The sequence below is a fragment of the Eptesicus fuscus genome, chromosome 20 (assembly GCF_027574615.1).
Source record: "Eptesicus fuscus isolate TK198812 chromosome 20, DD_ASM_mEF_20220401, whole genome shotgun sequence".
In the NCBI taxonomy this organism is placed as follows: domain Eukaryota; kingdom Metazoa; phylum Chordata; class Mammalia; order Chiroptera; family Vespertilionidae; genus Eptesicus; species Eptesicus fuscus.
In genome coordinates, this window is record NC_072492.1 from 42,972,696 (window position 1) to 42,993,498 (window position 20,803).

General features: G+C 38.9%; 1 protein-coding gene and 1 pseudogene across 1 annotated transcript in view; both read right to left on the reverse strand.

The window, feature by feature from the left end:
- IKZF3 (IKAROS family zinc finger 3) overlaps positions 1 to 20,803 on the reverse strand; it is a 52,964-nt gene that overhangs the window by 15,613 nt on the left and 16,548 nt on the right. The window lies entirely within an intron of this gene.
- Positions 12,081 to 12,607, reverse strand: LOC114227153 (60S ribosomal protein L27a-like; annotated as a pseudogene).

A 20,803-nucleotide genomic window follows, 5' to 3' on the forward strand; every position in this document is an offset into this window, starting at 1 on the left:
AGATAGTATCAATTTTTAAAAAAATATTTTTATTGATTCAGAGATGAAAGGACAGAGAGAGAGATACATCAATGATGAGAGAGAATCTTTGGCTGCCTCCTGCATGCCCCCCACTGGGGTTCGGGCCTGCAACCTGGGCATGTGTCCTGACCAGAATCAAACCATGATCTCCTGGTTCATAGTTGGATGCTCAACACTGAGCCACGCCAGCTAGGCGATAGTATCAATTCTTAAGCAAAATAATCAGTTGGGAATATAGACTTTTAAAACATTTTAAACTTTTTCTTTGGTCTGTTACTTGATAAGTTTATTCAGAAACTCTCATGCTTCTATTAGCACAATTGAAACAATGAAAATGAAGATAAAAGGCTTTGACTACTAGATTCTAAAATAAATATAAGTATCCAATTACTTTAAAAAATCGTTTAATTCCTAGAACTTGTCATACAAAAATATGTCCTGGTCCAAGAATGCATAATTTGTATGAAATGAGGCTAAATGAATCTCTATATAAACTGTTAGTCCCTATCTGGAATAAGGATCAAACTAATGAGAAAATGAAATCTGTGGGCTTCCCTGTTCACTCTTCTTTTATATATACTGCATTAAGACAGCAGAACTGGAGTAACTTGATCATGTCACTTGTGACATCTGGTGAAGAAATGTGGACTGAACAAACAATATCACACATATCTCTATTAGACCTCTGTATTATGTCAATAAATCAAGTGCCCATTCCCTTGTTGGATTTTCTTTACAAACAGCTCTGACACAGAGCCTGACACATAGAGAATACAACAAATGCTACCTGAATAAGAGAAAAATGATGAGTAAGGTCAGAAGTCCTGTTGCTCAACGCGGCTTTTTTTTTGCAGACTAGACTCCAGCCCCGAGCCTTTTTATCTGCTCTGCTTCCATAAGGGTCTACTTCCTGATGGGGCAGGCTGGTGCCAAGGCTTGGCTCTTACACTAGGCACTTCAATTTACAAGCACTTGATGAATAAGTGCTGCATCCACAGTAGCTATAGAGCATCATCACTTTAAAAGCTAGGAATGAAGGGGTAAGGTATACCATTGGTGATACTCTTATCATCAAGCTCAGAATGGAACACTATGTCTAGACTGGGATTCCCAAATTTTAAGAAGGAAACCATATAGAAAGCAGTGGCAATCATTAAAGTATTGGCTTGTGTTGGATTAAATATTCTTTGCATTTTGGACTTCAGGAGAAATCATGGGAACTATTTGAAATAGAAGAGAGAATAATATATTGACTGACATGAAGTATTTATTATACTTGATTAAACTGTGGCTTTATACACTCTGTAACCTGAAATCACCATTACAACATATTTGTTTTATTTAAATCAAAACTTGCTGACTTAGTTAACCCTTTATTTTTTTTGCTGAGACTTAAAGTATGCTGCACGCATCCATCAAACCACCCTATGAAATGCAAATTAACCTCTGTATTTCAGCATTTCCTGAATCACCTTCTACCACTAAAGATAACTAAAATACTTCTCTTGATAATTCCTAATTTGAAATTCCTAAAAAAGATTATGGATGGGAAGTAAGGTGGTAACCTAATTTCAAAATCAATAATTTTGAGCTTATTGTTCATAGAGGGTAGGGTACTGATTTTTCCCCTATTCCGGAGAATCAAGACACACATATATACATATGTATGTGTGTTACTATATGTCTTTTGCTAATCAGATCTACCCAATAAAAGAGTAACATGCTAATTGACTGAACCTTCGTGACACCCACCAGCCAATCAGGAGTGAGCATGCAAATTAACCCAACAAAGATGGCGGGTTAATTTGCTTATGCAGGTGCCAAGTGGCTGGGGCAGGGCCTCTGGGCAGCATGGGAAGGCAGAAAGGTGGCTCCAGCCAGAGCGAAGGCGGTGCCGGCAGCCAGGGAAAGGAAGGCCCATTCTGGCACAAATCTTTGTGCATCGGGCTTCTAACCTAAAAATATAGCCATATTTTCCAAAAGTAAAAAAAGTAGGAAAAAACTAAACATCCATTAACTGATGAATGGATAAATAAAACATGGTAAATCCATAGAATGGAATACTATCCTATATAATAATCCTATATAATAAAAGGGTAATATGCAACAGCGGAATGATCGGTCGCTATGATGTGCACTGACCACCAGGAGGCAGACGCTCAATGCAGGAGTTGCCCCCTGGTAGTCAGTGCACTTCCACAGGGGGAACACCGCTCAGCCAGAAGCTGGCTCATGGCTGGCCAGCGCAGCGGTGGTGGTGGGAGCCTCTCCTGCCTCATGGCAGCACTAAGGATGTCTGACTAATGGCTTAGGCCCACTCCCCGTGGAGAGTGGGCCTAAGCCAGCAGGTGGACATCCCCTGAGGGCTCCTGGACTACGAGAGGGCACAGGCCAAGCTGAGAGACGCCCACAAGTGCACAAATTTTTGTGCACTGGGCCTCTAGTTCAGCCATAAAAAGGAATGAAATGCTGACACATGCTAAACATGGATGAACCCTGAAAACATGCTCAGGGAAAGAAGCCAGACATCAAAGGTCAAATATTGTATGATTGCATTTATGTGAAATGTTCAGAATAAACAAGTCCATAGAACGCAGATTAGTGGTTTCCAGGGGCTGGAGAGAGGGGAGTGATTGCTAATATGGACAGGGTTTTGTTTTTTTAAAAAAATATATATTTTTATTGATTTCAGTGAGGAAGGGAGAGGGAGAGAGAGATAGAAACATCAATGATGAGAGAGGATCATTGATTGGCTGCCTCCTGCACGCCCCACACTGGGATCAAGCCTGCAACCCGTACATGTGCTTTTGACCACAATTGAACCCGGGACCCTTTAGTCCACAGGCCAACGCTCTATCCACTGAGCCAAACCAGCCAGGGCTGAGACAGAGTTTCTTTTGAGGATGATGAAAATGTTATGGAATTAGTGGTGATGGTTGTATAATTTTGTGAATACATTAAAAACTACTAAATTGTGCACTTAAAATATGAATTTTATGGTATGTTAATTATCTCTTCCGTAAGTTTAAAAAATGTTTTATTTATTGTTTTTAGAGCGAGAGAGGAAGGGGAGAAAGAAATATTCATTTGTTGTTCCACTTATTTATGCAGTCATTGGTTGTTTCTTGTATGTGCCCTGACCAGGGATTGAACCCGAAACCTTGGCTTATTGAATGACACGCTAACCAACTGAGCTGCTCAGCTAGGGCTCTAACATAAATTAAAAAATATATATACAGCTAATCATTAAAACAATGACAGTTCTAGTGATTTTTAAGTCAGTCACTGAACTTTTGATAAATCTCTATTTCCTTACCTCTAAAATGAAGACATAGGATTAGATGTTCTCTTTAATTTTCTAGCTTTAAATACTATGCTTTATTTGGAATATGATAGATTTTCATAATTTGGGGATTTCTCACAGTAAGAGCTTGTCTATAGTATGAAATATAGAACTACAAGTGAAGATGCCTAGGTTTTGCCTGACTAACCTTAAGAATGTTGCTTAAGATGTCAAAACCCACGGTTTGGAGGGGTTTCTTTTAAAGAGAGTAAATATTTCTCTTTAGAAATAAAGAGGAAATCCAACTCCTTGATAAAGCCAAAGATGCCATCAGGATAAAAAGCAGAAGCAGTGTAAACCAACAGAATTCAGTTGGCCAGCTCCTAACACCGTAAAATAGGCTTTATCTGTAACAAAAGTTTCCTCTCACTCAAAACGGGTACAGTTAAACTCATGATTTCCACTCCATTTTCCCTGAGTTTCACATTATTTCTATCATCTTTTTGTGATCTTTTTGCTTTAGTATGTTTAAACTATTCAACTGCAACTACTACTGTCAAACACCAAATCTCTTGAGGATTTGTACCTAAGCAAGTACTTCAAGTGACCAAATAAAAGTGCCAGACAACCCAAGTTACAGAACCAGGATGATGGTCAGTGGGATAGGACAAAGGACAGCTGCAGAGATGCAACACAAAAAAGTTTCAGGCTGTTTCGACTGAAGAATGAAAATAAAATAAAACCACAATTTATACATGGAAAGAATTTAGTGTTTCAACCAATCATCACGGGGCATATAATTCAAAACACTGAATAAAATATAACTAGAGAAGTATTTTATGTTGGAGCCTTGTGCAAAGAAAATCCTTGCAGTTTTAATCAACTATGTCCTAGTCACCCTTCAGGCTGTTCTACCCTCAAGAAATTTGCTATTTCAGTTCATGGCAACTGCATTCTTCATCACATCCCACATCAATCTGTTAGGAAATCCTGTTGGTGCTACCTTTAAATATATATAAAATTAGAACACTTCTCACTGCTCCTACCACAACCAAGACACAATTTTCTCTTTCTTGAATGATTGCAATGGCCTCCTAACCAGACTCTCCAAATTCCAATCTTGCCCCAAATACAATCTATTCTCAATAGCAAGGAGAGTGATTATTTTCAAAGGAGAAGCCCAATCATGTCACCTCTGTTCAAAACCCTCTAAAGATTTTCTATTTCACTTAGAGTAAAAGTTGAAGTTTTTACAATGGCCTACAAGGTCTGATAAGATCTGGTTTCCCATTTCCTCTGTGGCCTTCTGTCCTATTACTCCAACTACACAGGACTATTTATACTTCTTCAAACTCAAGCCCCAGGGCCTTTGCACTTGCTATTTCCTAGTTATCAGCAGGACAGGACTCTGTCCGCATCTCTTTAAGTTTGTTAAATGTCTCCTGGTTGAAGCCTTCGCTGATTTCCCTCAGTCCCCATTTTTTCTTTTATTTCTTATTAAATCTGTTAACATTGGTTAATAACATTCTATAAATTTCGGGTGTACAACTTTATAATGAAACATCTGTATGCTCTATTGTGTACTCACCACCCTAAACCTAGTCTCCTTCCATCACCATATATTTGATCCTCTTTACCCTCTTTGTCTTCCCCCCACCCATCATTTTTCTTGATACTACTTACCACCTCCTAATATACTGTATACATTACTTATTTACTTTGTTTATGTTCTGTCTTTCCCCATGAAAATATAAGCTCCATAAGTGCAGGATTTTTTTTTTTTTTTGGTCTTTTTATTTACTATTGTATCCCACACCCAGAACAGTAGATGCTGTGTAGAATGAGTGTTGCATGAACTCACCGGTTTCACCAAGGTCACTGCTCTGAAGAAATGTACGGCAGCGCTCTTTGTGCTCCTCCAGGGAACTTCTCTGCTTGTAACTCCTTCCGCAAAACTCACATTTATAGGGTTTCTCAACTATAAGGAGAGCACAGGGGGCACTCAGTGACCCTCAGGGTTACAGAACAAATGGTGTATCGGAGTTCTATGAAAACTGCTCACTAGGAATGAGACTTCTGAGGGCAGCCAGAGAATTTGGATACTTCTGCAACTGCATTACTTTTAAATTTAATAAACTGAAGTTTGGTTATGGTCTATGATGAATTATGATGTATTCTTTGAAAGGACAGTCTCCTTTCACAAATAAAAGGATTTGGATTTAATGATTATCATTGAACATAGTGGTTTGGCTCCAGATCCAGTCTTGCTTCTTTAGAGAATAATACGGGGCCTTTTTATTCAAGGAGGTTAGTGTGGTTTAAGAGAGAAATAGGAAGGGATCATTTATTTTGTGATGTCCATCTGGTTGTAAGTAAAAAATGCTCTGTGTTGTGGGAGTTAGCCATTCAGCTAGAAATTGATGGCCTTAGAGCGTTGACATATTTGGATAAATTTAGCTCATCCTTGCCAAGTGGATATAAAGTCTGCTAAACTGATAAAAACTGAGCAATGAACTAAGGATAATTTTGAATAACAGAAATAAGGATGAATTGCAAAAATGACTTCATCTTAATTTCTAAGATGAAATAAAGGTTTCCTCAAAAGTTCATCCATACAATTCAGGCCATTTATCATCCCAACTCTTCCAAATGCTTTATTGCTTAAAATATATAAAAAATAACTTCAACTCTGGGTGCAGAGCTGGCCTTTCTGATTTGTTGATAAAATGTACCCTATAAATTTGTCAGTTTTAGAAACTGAGATTTTTATTTTATAATCCTCTTGCTCTGTTTAAAACAGAGCCTTTGGGACTTAAAGCACTAAAAGATCCGTATGGAGCCCGACCAGCATGGCTCAGTGGCTGAGCATCGACCTGTGAACCAGGAGGTCATGGGTTCGATTCCTGGTCAGGGCATATGCCTGGGTTGCGGGCTCAATCCCCAGTGGGGAACATGCAAGAGGCAGCCAATCAATGATTCTCCTTCATCACTGATGTTTCCATTTCCATTTCTCTCTCTCTCTCTCTCTCTCCTCTCCCTTCCTCTCTGAAATAAATTTAAAAAATAAAAATAAATAAAAGATCCGTACGGAATCCCAAATTAAAATAAATGTCAGTTTGCTAGGGCTAAAAATGTTAAGTTTCTGCATAAATTGGTGTCTTCTAAAATCTGTCTTTAAAATAACTACTACTGTTAGATCTTAGTGGGAAAAAAAGCAACAGAAGAGAACTATTCTAATTTTTTGAACCAAACTCAGCCTTAATTCATTTCTTTGAACACTAAGCTATAAACAAAACCCTTCTTTTGCTACTTATGATGTCTCACAGTGGATTTTGTTGGGGCTGATTTGATTATTCCTTGGTCTCTGAATTGTGATCATTTGAGGATTTGGGGCTGAGTTTTAGTCAAAGCAGTGTGTGGATTGACATAAAAACAAACCTTTTTTTTTTTCTTCTTCAAATTAAAATGTTGTCAGATAACATCAAGAACATGAGGTCCCAAATTTGAAAAATAAAGTCAGTTTTATTTTTCTAGGAGGGAAAGTCTAAATGTTGAAAACAAATTTATCATCTTGCTTGGTTAAAATAAGAAGTGAAAAAACAAGATAGAACATTGTTTTTAATGAATTCTTATTGCTGCTCCTCTTTTAGAGATTAAAAATAATTAGGCTGATAAAGAAGCTGAGTTTAAGAAATTTAGCCCATGTACACTTAAAACTAATACAATGATATATTATGTCAATTATATTTCAATTAAAAAGAAATTTAGCCAAGACTGGCCAAAAAACTTCAAGTTTAGCCCAGAGTAGCCGAAAGTAACCACCTACTAATGATTTATACCCAGTATACAGTTTTACATAATTTACAAACTATACAACATTGGCTTGTCCAGACTTTGAATGAAAAGTGTGTGTGTGTTTTCAAGGAAAATAGTATTTTAATAAAGTTCACCATAAGAAAATACTGATGGCTCTAATTTTTTTGGCAAAAAAAAAAAAAAAAAGTTAAAAAGGCATTTTTATAGGGCAGGCTCTTCCTGTCTGTGTTGTTCTCTAGGGGAGCAAGGATGGTAAGGAGATGATCATCCCCATTGAGCCAGACGGAGAGCAATTAATGCCTTAATGGAAGTGTAATTAGCCCTAAAGGTCTCTGCTGTTGTAACCCTTCAACAGTAATGACAGATGAAAATCTCCATACTTAACTCTTTCTAGTTTCTGCAATGGGCACTGAGAAACATTTATTAGATATGGAATGCTCCTTGCTCTCACTTACCAGAATGTGTTCTAAGATGACCTGTGAGTGCATCTCTTCTCTGGCATGCGTAGTTGCAGAGGTGACACTTAAAAGGTTTTTCCCCTGTGTGCAGTTTAATGTGGCGGAGGAGGTTACCTTTCTGAGTAAAAGATGCCCCACACTGATTACACTGGAATGGGCGTTCACCTTTAAAAAGGACAAAAAGGAGATTTCTGATCATTGGCAAATGGTGAAGCCTATGCACATGGCAAAAGCTCACTTTTTAGACAGTCTGTTTTTATTGGGGTCAGCTTGGAGCTGTATTTCCAGGCGAACATAAGACTTCCTTATGAAAACTTCCCTCCAGAAGAGAAAAAGCACTCACCTTGCAAGGCTATTTTAGTTATCACCTTGTCTTGAATCAGAACAAAAAAACAAAAATAAGAGTAGCTCTAGAAGAGCTTTCTAGATGTAAATTTTTACATTACTTAGCATTCCTTTAAAAATATAATCTCAATTTGAAAAAAGAGCCACAGACTAGCTACTAAGGGAGAAAAATACTTCTTTTAAAAGTATTCATAACAGACAGACTCTATTGGGCTCAATGGATCTGTTATATTTGTATATATTTCTATAGACTATTGTTTGAAGATAAATTTTTTAAAACTGGTAATAAAAACTATATCCTTTCATCTACCACATTTGAACCCAATATATGAGATCTGCTTTCCGTAAAAGTTATGCAAAAATATAAGAAAGATGCTTAAAAAGTATACCATACAATTCAATTCCTTCTTATTAAATGAAGAAAATGCTCTCTACACTCATTCTGTTATTCATAGCATTTGCAATATTTGCCAAATGCATTGTGAAGCAGAAATAAAAATTACTGGGTAAATGGAAATGCAGAGAGGGAGACATACATCAGAATTATAGCAAAAATCAATGAAAGTAATCAAAAGTTGTCCCACATTCATTTCTCACATGGTTGCATTAGGACAGTTTTCAGAAGAACGGATAAAGGAGACTATTTACCAGTATGGCTCCGCTTATGAACCATTAAGACATTGAAGCTAATGCAGGATAATCCACACACATCACAGTTCATCTTGCCACTGGTCGGCCTGCCACTATCATATGAGACAACATGTCTCTCCAACTTAATGTTTTCATATTCATTATACTCTCTGGAATAGCTGTAAGGAATTTCAGGCTCTTCTGCATTTCCCATGGGCTCTGGCTTCAAAACATTCTCATCCCTTTCACTATATTCATCTTTCACTTTTGTTGAATCGTCTGCAGGGAGGAAAATGCAAGAAATAAACAATGATTGTATTTGGATCTATCAAAGCAGCTCAGAGAGCAGACCCACAACTGACAAATACCAAATGAAGCTAACATAAAATTGTACATATACAAAACAAGGAAACACCATTAAGATGATCACTCATCATTGGAATTCAGAACCATAGTCAGGGAAAACACACACACACACACACACACACACACACACACACACACACACATGACAGACCATTTAGAAAATAGGATATAATAGATTTAGCTATGACTTCTCAAGCAATTATGAAAAAAATCATTTTGAGCAACTCTTCTCCAGTACTGGGGAGAAGAAAAGTTTTCAGATCTAGTACCTTTTTTGGTGGCTTCAGTTAAAAGCCAAAATGATATGCTCTTTGGTTTCAAGAAGAAAACACTGTTTTAATTCTTCCAATGCATCCATTTTAAACCACTAAGATTGAAAGTTGAATAGTTACTACAGCTTTTCTAATTTTAAGCGATGCTTTGCCTCTTCCTTTTCCATGTAGATGAACTGCTAAAATGAATCTTATCTATCTTGGAACTGATAAAGAGACAACATTGAAAGTAGAGGAAGCTGGCAGTACCAGTGAAATACTGTTGAGAAAGATAAAAGGAGAAGTAATTCTTTAACATAACCTTCTGAGGAGTCACTTTCATTGACATAACTAAATGGAGCTCAACCTAAGCAAGGGGAAAGGGACCCATACCAACTAAACTCAAGATCCAAGAACTGTAGGACTGGATAGGGAAGAGGGTCTGGTCTAAGTAAGTTGGCTGACCAGGTACTATCTTTAAAAGAGTTGCAACATAAGAACATAAGAAATGAACAAGGCAAAACTATGTACTGACACTAACCAAACCTAAATATTTGCCTGATGTGATAATAATAAACATTTGTAAGGGGTTTTTCATATCTAAAACATGCTGCATAAATGCTTACTTTTTAAAATATTTGTACTTAGAAACTGGAAGTTATACTTCCTCATGAGGAATCATAAATCAATGGAACTTTAAGGCTGGAAGGGAATTTGGAGATTTAAATTCCTTGTTTTTCAGATAAGAAAATCTGGGAACAGAGATGTTCTTGGTGATTTGTTTAAGATTAAAGGCCAGTTAACAGGATTAGAATGCTGAACTTGGATTTGACCTCACACACTAGGCACATCAAGTCTAAGTAGCTCATTACTGACATATTCCATACTCCACACTCTCCCATCAATGGTGTAGATGTTAAAAACCAAAACACTCTGAAGAAAAGATATTTTAAAAAACTACATCCCTTCAAAAACACCAGTGAGTGCAGCTCCTGTTGCCACATAGGAGGAAGTAAACTGCAGCTGTGCCTGGCTTACTACCTTCAACCAAGTTTCAATTTTCACTTCTATCAAGCTTACCTTTCATCTATATTAACTGTGTTTGCTTAATAGAGCAAGACAGGGCCTAACCACCAACAGAGGAGCCATTGCTGCAACACTGTTCCACCACTTCTCACCACGGTTCATGGTTCACAACCTCTCACTCTTCGATTAAAAGAGATGTAGGACTGCAGGACAGGGCCAACACCTTTCAAATTTGCTCATCCCATGCATCTGGGTTATATATGAATTGATATCCATTTCCTAGATGGAAAGAGGTTCATTCCTTTCTTTCTCTAGACAGGTCTTGCCTGCTTTCAGATGGAATTTGTTTGCTTAAGTGGTTTTTTTTTTAAGAGAAGGATGCACCTGAGGTGTGTACTCTCCTCCCTTCCTCCATCACTCCAGCTGTGGGTGATATCCCACCAAAGCTTGAGTGCTCTTCAGTTTGCATGTAGGCGTTAAAAAGAACCTCAACGGAAAACTTCAGCTACAGAAAACAAAAAATAGCAGATAGAAAAGAGCCAGCAGAAAATAATCCTTTTAATTTGGGTTATAAATGTTAGTATGAACAGACTAGCCATTCCGTGGTCAGTGACAATTAAAAACAAGTAAGATCAACATGTTGGGTCTTTCTAAAAATAAAAAACGTAAGAGAATTAGTTGCTCCTTCCCTCAGGATTTTGGTTTCAATGAACTTGACTAAAAACTCAATAATACACTGACAAGGCTCAAGATAAAATCTCAATGCTTGTCCTTTGGGACTTAGCTGTAGAACAAGGAAGACGGTATTTGAGAATAAGGAACCTAAGGGAAAATGGACAGGCATTAGAGAAGTTTCTTGGACTTACTGGACCAAAAGAGTTCTCAGTATAGATGTTGGTTTGCCTTTAAGGTCTTACCAATTATTTATTTATTTATTTAGAGATGGGAAGGGAGAGAGAGAGAAACATCGATGTGAGAAACATGGATTGGTTGCCTCCCATATGCACTTAAACCAGGGATGGAACCCTGGTATGTGCCCTGAGCAGGAAATGAACCTGTGACCTTTCAGCGGACAGGACAATGCTCCAACCAATTGAGCCACACTGGCCAGGCTAGGGTCTTACCAGTTTTAGATTAAAAATCTGGATAGCTTCTCTGTATGGTTATAGGGGATCAACAATTCATTATGGTCTACCATGTGAAAGTAAACAGAGTCAAATATTAGAATATATTAGTATCTAAGATACAGCTGGGATTCCTGAGAGATTATTGGGCTTAGCACCCAGCCTCCAAATACAGTTCATCAAAACTACCAGAGACACTAGCCTGCTCTAAGGAAGAGATTCCATCCCCTGGGTAGATTTATTGTAACAGAGAAAAAGAGGGCATCCTACTTATTAGCTCTTGAAAATATTAATACACTAGTGGCCCGGGGCACAAATTTGTGCACATTGAAAGGAAATTAGAAGAAATATTTTAATATCGCTATTCACCCTTTTTCTATAATAGAAGTGTCAACCAAATTCACGATCGACAATGACAGATGGAAACACATGCTTACGATTGGTGCCAGTGAGAGCTTTATATGTATCGTGAATGCGCAAGTCAACTTAGCCTTTTATATATATAGAATAAACTTGCTTAATTCGGCCTGCTTTCTGATTTACTAGCCAAACTTTTTCCAGCCCAGTGAAGCACCCCAACTTTTCTTTCAGGTAATTGTCAGCAACACAGCAGTAAATATCAACACAAAGCAGATTATTTTTGTAGATTACACAGGAAGAACAAAGGGTAAAATATTTAACTGTAGCAGTGTTTGACTATATTCTGTGCAGTGAGAAAACCTGAAGTCATTTTCAAGGTCCACCATTTCTTTTTTTTCCCAAAAGTATTTGGACATTTTAATGAACTTCCCTCCATGTAGCTTCAAGCTACCAGGACACAGGCCCCACCAACACCCTTAATCTTCTCCTCGGCTCTTCTGCTGAAGAACTTGGCCTTCACAATGACAAGCTGCTTTGGGAGCTTTCCCTTGCCCAGAACTTTGTAGTAGCCCGATCACACCACATCAATGATAGGAGCAACTCCAGTCTTGCTTCTGGCAGCATTTACCCGTGTCTGCTCACTGACCAGGGTCCACAGTTTATCAAGGTTGACAGTTGGGCAGAAGCTCTGGTTCCTCTTTAAGTGGTAATGCCTCATACCAACTTTCCCAAAGTAACCTGGGTGATATTTGTCGAAGTTGATCCTGTGATGATGCAAGCCACCAGCATTACCGCGGCCCCCGGGGTGCTTCCTGTGCTTGCCGATGCGGCCGTGGCCGTGGCTCACGTGGCCCCGAAGTTTTCGGGTCTTCCTGAGTCTGGATGGCATGTCGGTGGCCGAGCTGCAAGAGGGAGGCCTTTGGGAAGTCTCGTGAGGTATGGAACCAAGGTCCACCATTTCTTACTTCTTTTCAGTCGGGTCAAGTTTCTAAGTTTCCTAAATCTCTGTTTTCTGCCTAATTAAAAGAAAATAGGATTCCACCAAGTCTCCTATCTACCTTCTCCAGGACTTCTGTGAGGATCAAATGAGATGAGGCACGGGAAAACACTTCACAGACATCTGGTTAAAGTGTAAAATGTTTGCACCTGGCTATAAAGCAAGTCGTGTTCCTGGGCTGTAGAAACTCCAAGGAGGCTAGTTGCTAGGGCGAGGAAGCTGGGCGCTGCTACGTGACGTCATTATCCAGTGCCCACAGTGACGTTTTTGAGCTGGGCTGGGCTGTGGGCCGCATTTTGCACCATGGGGTCTCAACAGAGTCGGCTGCAATTTTGTGGGCTGCCATTCCAGGGTGGTGGCGGGGCCTGTGTCCCACTTTGGGGAAGCTGAGTGTTTTGTGGGCACCAGGTCTGCAGTGCCATTTCTCTATAAATGGCCAGTGCGCATGCGCATCACGGCAGCTCCTGTGTTGAGCATCTGCCCTCTGGTGGTCAGTGCACGTCATAACGACCAGATGGTTGGACACTTAGCATATTATATATATATATTAGAGGCCCAGTGCACAAATTCATGCACAGGTTGGGTCCCTTAGGTGGCCTGCAGGGATCAGGCCGAAACCTGCAGTCCAATGCTGCCTGCAGCTCCTGCTCATCCCAGCCTCACTGTGCCTACCTCCGGCTCGTGCCCAATCAGTTCTGATTGGGAGAGGCTTGCGCTGCCACAGCAGCACTAGTCAGCCATGAGCCCTGCATCTGGCGCCCTCTGAAGGGGTGTGGCCTGCAGGATCGGGCTGAAATCAGCTCTCTGACATCCCCCGAGGGTCCCAGATTTCAAGAGGTTGCAGGGCAGGCTGAGGGACCCCACTGGTGCACAATACAGCCGGGGAAGGACCATGGGAGGGCTCCAGGGCGTGTCCGGCCCATCTCACTCAGTCCCCATCGGCCAGACCCCAGCAGCAAGCTAACCTACCAGTCGGGGCATCTGCCCCCTGGTGGTCAGTGCACATCATAGCAAACAGTTGAGCAGCCTTAGCATATCATTAGCATATTATGCTTTGATTGGTTGTTTGGTTGTCCTGCTGTTCGGTCTATTTGCATATTAACCTTTTATTATATAGGATATATGTACACACACACACACACACACACACACACACACATATATATATATGTAGATGTCTAAAATGAAACTTGTCATCTTTGAACCCAAACCTGCTTCTAATGTATGGCTTCTTAAAAAATATATATTTTTATTGATTTCAAAGAGGAAGGGAAAGGGAAAGAGAGATAGAAACATCAATGATAAGAGAGAATCATTGATCGGCTGCCTCCTGCATGTCCCACACTGGGGATCGAGCCCACAACCTGGGCATGTGCCCTTGATCAGAATCGAACCCGGGACCCTTTAGTCTGCAGGCCGGTGCTCTATTCACTCAGCCAAACCGGTAGGGCTAATGTATGGCTTCTTTATATTTACAAATGGCATTCCTTCTTTCAGTCTCCATGCATTGAAACTGGAATTCTTTTCCTTTCAATCTTCACATCAAATCAGTCTCCAGGACCTATAGATTCTATGTCCTCAGGCTCTCTAGATGCCAAATCCTCTCTTCCATTCCATTTGCAATTCAGTTTAATCTCTTATTTCATCATATCTATACTCATTCTCTCTCAAAATTATTTTCTAGATGATGTACTACAAAAGTAATCTATGCTTACTGTTCCTATAGCCTCAAAACTGGTATAAAATTCCCTATAATCTGGCTTCAGCCTGCATAATTCACTGAATCTGCGCCCCTGAAAATCAGTAATTTCCTGATTCCTAAATCCAATGGCCTTGTGTACTATGCTCCCCAATTATTCTGGAGCCCAACACTGTAGATCACTATTCCTGTTCTCCTCTACTTATACCTCTCCAATGAAGCTATCTTCTTTCCTTGACTTTCAGATTGCTTCTTTAAAGCTCCTTTTCCTCCCTCTGCCTCCTACTGTCCTTAACTCTCTTTTTTTCCCCCCTCTACCCCATCTCCCCTATGGCAATTTCATCTACTCTTAAGGCTTTAACTAGCATTTTATATGAATAATCCCCAAATATATATATCTCCAGGTATAATCTCCCCTTCTTCAGACTTCTATTTCCAAAGGCCTTCTATTAATCTTCTCAGTTATTCAGGCTAGAATCCTTACAGTCATCTTTCCTTCCTTTTGTTTGTGCCCCACATTTAATCACTCATTGGTTCTGTTTTTGTACCCTCTGTCCAATCTGCATGCCCATTATCCTAAATCTCAGACCCTTTCCATGATCTATTGTGGTGGCCTCCACATTGTTCTCCCTGCCTCTCGCTCTCTCTCCTTTCCAGCTCATCCTATGCACTACCACCATATTGTGCTTCCTAAATGATAGCTCTGGCATATCACTGCCCTGTCAAATTTTTTCAATATTCTACACTGTCAACAAAATAAAATTCAAACTCAGAAACAAAGACTTTAAAGGGCCTTTCAATATCTGGCTACAACCTATTTTTGTAATATTGATATTTTAAAAAATATATTTTTATTGATTTCAGAGAGGAAGGGAGAGGGAGAGAGAAACATCACTGATGAGAATCATTGATCGGCTGCCTCCTGCAGGCCTCCCTACAGGGGATTGAGCCAGCAACCTGGGCATGTGCCCTTGACTGGAATAAAATTTGAGACCTTTCAGTCTTCAGGCCAATGTTCTATCCACTGAGCCAAACCAGCTAGGACTGTAACATTCATTTTGATTACTCAGATGTCTTGAACCAAACTAAACAACTAAGTATTCTTGATGTCATTATTTCTACTGCCTAAAAGATCTTTCCCCACATTGCCACAGGTCTAAATCCTACACATCTTTTAAGGCCAAACTAATATGCAATTTCCCCCCAATATGCTTTCCCTGGTTCCTTCAGCTACAAAACAATCTATCCTTTTTCTGAGTTACTAACAAACTTACCTCATCTCCTGTATGAACATGGAAACTATCTGAGGTCAGAAGATACACAGTTTTTTTTTTTGTTTTTGTTTTTAACTTAGTATCCCCTGTAACACTGCTTAACCTGTTTATGTAAGACCGGAGGTTGTGTAGTTTTAAAATAGAAATTTTGGGGGTCTCACCATATATCTACTAATTGGTAAATTTGCATTAAAAACATGCTCTCTGGGTAAATCTTAGGCACAGTGAAATTTGAGAACCATTGCTATAGAGTTTAACACAGTATTCTGCATAAAGTATATACAGAACACTTAGTACATGAATATACCACTGCATTAGCCTCCTAACTGGCCCACAGACTATGTAACCTCTATTAATACTATATCCTATAGCCAGATTAACCATCCTGTTGCACTAAAACCCTTGTTCAGAAATTTGCAATAATTTCATTTTGCCCTGATCATCCCATTTCTCACTACTGTCCTTGAATTATCCTTTTTCCTAGACAAAGTGAGGTCCTTGGATCAGCAATTCCAGCATCCCCTAAGAGCTTGTTAGAAATGCAGACTCTCAGGCCCCATTCCAGACCCACTGAATCAGTGAGCATTTTATCAAGATCCTCAAAGATTTTTATGCACATTAAAGTTTGAGAAGCACAGGAGCAATATGACTAATCACAGTTTTCCAAGCCTCTTCTCCAGTCTTTCCCCCACATCAACATTCTATCCAAACTTCCAGATGCTGTTTAAATGCTTTTGCTTCCAGTCTTCCTTGATATTCTAAATTAGAAAATTTTCCCCCAATTTCTGTGCTTTCTCATATACATACTTCATTCTACTTTATATTTAGCATGATGTTATTAACCTCTATAGATTCACCTTGTATAGTTGATGTGTTCATAAAATGTTATATGTAAAACCAATAATATTGTTCCACAGATTTACCTTATACATTCAGAGATGTGTTTATCTGGCAACATCTAAACGCAAAAAATCTTTAAAATCTGGCAAGAAATACTTGAGTATTACTTGAGGAACTGCCCTACAGTATCCCAAAGTCTTTTGTAAAGTGAATACAGCTTTTGTAATGTGAATAATTTTAATTTTGTAAATTCCAGTCTCTTGTTATATGTATCAGGTTTCTTAGACACACAGCTAAAATTGCCCCTTGAAAGATTATCAAGAATCTTCATAGGCCCTAGCAATATTTTGCTTCTTAAGCCAGGTGATGAGTTCATGGATGCTTATTTTGTTATTCTTTAAACTATACATGTATTTATATTTGCCTTTTTGTAAGTATGCTACATACCACAATAAAGAATGTTAAAGGTTTCCTGAATAAATCTTTTATAATTGAACTTGTGGAGAAAAGGACATACCAAACCACAAATTGCTGATAAAGGTAATTGCTAAACATTCCCAGAGGGGAGCAAAAGATGTCTAAATTGAATATAACCTATAGAAAATTAACTTCTTTCTAAAGGAGCTTCTCTAGGGTACAATGCTTCCATCTTTGTCTATGTTCTGGAGGCCTCTTAGGAAGATCACACACACATACACACACACACACACACACACACCTCTCCCCCTCCCCCCGAGAATTTTGTAGGCTGAAGAGAACAAAGGCTTGGCTCACTGGGGCTGATGCACATGGTTTCATTTCCTGGGGTGATGGTTATCACATGAAAGGCTTGCACTCCAGAGTAGACATTTTTGGTTTCACCTGAGACATTGCAAAAACAATGGGTCTTGGAAAGGATCCAACATCTAAATCCTTCAGGGGCAATAGCCGTCTCAGCCAACTGTGCCTCAGTTTGTTTTTACAGGCACATAAAATGCTCAGTTGGAGAGAAGAACCTCTCAAAGATGGCGAAGAGAACAGGCAAGTTGGGTGTTTTAGCATGTTGTAAGTAGGAATTTCCCAGTGTAAAAAGAGGGCTCTGAATTTCCACTCTGAACTATGAGATGTAACTGAAAGAAGGACAAAGTTTGGAGTAACAGCCTCATATTTGCCAGAGGTATTGTGTGAAGGGACAAAATAAATAAATAAATAAAGGCTGTTAGACAGGGAAGACACAAAAGGGTGATGTTGTTTAAGTGTTTTACAAGGATTGGGGGTCATAACCATGAAATCCTCAGCACATGCAAAAGTCAACTGGATAACAAAGAAGCTTAATCATCTTAATGTGGCATTTTAATGATGCCACTGATTTGCTATGCCAATTCAGAGATAATGAGGCCCTAATGCTACAGATGTTCAGCCAAGCTAAAAGAAAGGGGGGTGGGCTTTTCTAGCATGCCATTTTCTAACTATCCAATTAAACAAATTGTGAAAGCATCTAAATAGTTTACCAGGTTTTGACAGCTGTTAATAGGATTTAGAAGCTCGAAGCACTAAAGAGCAAAATGGGAGATGTATGGATTGTAGACATTTAGTCTACAGAGTTTGTTGCTATGACCCAATATAGTACAAATACATGAACTAGAACAGTTTTCCTTATAAAATTAATTTCTGTTCTCTTTTCCCACAATGGCCTCTTTGTATTATGAACAAGAATAGTGAAATTATGGTTCATTTTCATTTTCTAATATACATTTTTATGTGTAAAGTGAGGAGGGGGTAAAACAATGATATTTTGAGAACTAAAGAAAAAGAAGTTTTAATATTTGCTAACCGGTAAGATTATAAAGCTTCAATTAAAATGAAAGTTTGGGTCATTGATTTATACAATCCACTATGTTTTCATTTTTCTCTTCTTTAAAATTTAAAGATATCTAGTAACACCTATTTTAAAGTTAGGAAAAAACTATCAAAGATGAATCAGACCAATAAGTGATAAAATATTAGTATCTCAATTGTGGTGAAATAAGAGATAGCAGTATAATATTTGGTTTGGTTTAGGTTCTCATTAAAACACAGACTTCTAAATTTGCCCTTAAAGAGCACTAGCATGAAAACATGAAGACAGCCCTAGCCTGTTTGGCTCAGTGGATAGAGCGTCGGCTTGCGAACTGAAAGGTCCCAGGTTCGATTCCAGTCAAGGGCACATGCCCAGGTTGTGGGCTCGATCCCTTTGATTCCAGTCAAGGGCACATGCCCAGGGTTGTGGGCTCGATTCCCCAGTGGGGGACTTGTAGGAGGCAGCTGATCCATGATTCTCTCTCATCACGGATGTTTCTATCTCTCTCTCCCTCTTCCTTCCTCTCTGAAATCAAGAAAAATACATTAAAAAAAACAAAAACAAAAACATGAAGACAGTTTCAGTTGCAAAGGAACCAAGGTATCACCCTCAATTTTACTAATGACATTAATCTGTCTTTTTTTTTTTAATCCTCACCAGAGGACATGCTTACAGAGAGGAAAGTAGAGAAACAGAGAGAGAGAGATATCGATCAGCTGCCTTATGTACACGCCCCGAGATCAGGGATCAAACCCACAACCCAGGTATGTGCCATGACTAGGAATCAAACAGGCAACCTTTTGGTGCACAGGATGATCCTCCAACTAACTAACCTACTCCAGCCAGGCTAATCTTTGTCTTTTTATCTAACTATCGAATAGCTCATTCATTGCCATAATAATAATAATTTTACTTAATAATTTCAATGTAATTCTTTGCTTTCCCATTAGAACAAGAGATTTGTTACTTTTTAAAAAAATATTTTTTATTGATTTCAGAGAGGAAGAGAGAAGAGATAGAAACTTCAATGATGAGAGAGAATCATTTATGGGCTGCCTCCTGCATGCCCCCTACTGGGGATCAAGCCTGCAACCCGTGCATGTGCCCTTGACTGGAATCCTGGAATTGAACCTGGGACTCTTCAGTCCACAGGCCAACACTTGAGCCACTGAGCCAAACCGGCTAGGTGACTTATTACTTTTAACAACAGGAATATACTACACATGAGCAGTAGGTAAGGTTTGAGCTGCTCAGTTGGGCTAAGCTCTTCAGATATGGGACCAGGTGAATTTTTTTTTTTTAAATGGGAACATTTTCCTGTTTTGTTTTTTTTAAAATATATTTTATTTTTTACAGAGAGGAAGGGAAAGAGATAGAGAGTTAGAAACATCGATCAGCTGCCTCCTGCACACCCCGCACTGGGGATGTGCCCACAACCAAGGTACATGCCCTTGACCGGAATCGAACCTGGGACCTTTCAGTCCGCAGGCTGACGTTCTATCCACTGAGCCAAACCGGTTTTGGCAGGACCAGGTGAATTTTTTATTTGAGTTGTTTGGATTGAAAACCATGATGTGTGAAAGTTCCTTCTAAACTATAAAGAAGTGCCCTAGCTGGTTTGGCTCAGTGGATAGTGTCGGTCTGTGGACTGAAGGGTCCTGGCTTCGATTCTGGTCAAGAGTATATGCCTGGGTTGTGGGCTCAATCCCCAGTAGGAGGCGTGCAGGAGGCAGCCAATCAATGATTCTCTCTCATCATTGATGTTTCTATCTCTCTCTCCCTCTCACTTCCTCTCTGAAATCAATAAAAATATATACATATATTTTAAAAGTACACAGATATTAAGTAGTTTTTCATTTCTGTCCATTATAACTATAAACTTTTTCTATTGCTCATTTAACCTATGTAGTATAGTATTCTAAAAAATAACTGTTATCAAATGAAAGTTAATGAATGGAAATGCATTTAATGAGGTTAAGGCTTTAGTTGTTGCTCCACATAATAGAGGAAAGACTAAAGTATGTACCTAGTACACATTTCAATTATAAATCCAGATGAAAATTTTTTATTTTCATTCATAATACCCTTGTATAAAATAATTCACTCTTTCTTTGAACAGAATTCAATAAAAAATTTAAAGCATATTAAAACGTGATTCTTAGAAAAATCCAAAAATTGTCATCCAAATATAATTAAATTGACTGAAAATATTCTGATTGTCACAACACAAAACTCAGGATCATGAGTAAGGGAAGGACTGAATTGTCTTCTACATCCAGAGCATTAAGAAGTTCTTGGTATACATAGTATGTGTCGTGTTATATGACAGCATGTTTATTTCCCATAAAGATGAGAAAGATCTTCAAGGCAGGGGCCAGTTTTTAATAATATTTGTGACCCCAGAACCTTTCAGAGGGCCCAGCTATTATAGCTATTTAATGAATAAATGAATGAATGAACTATTTGGGCAACTTGAACCAATTTCATGATACTA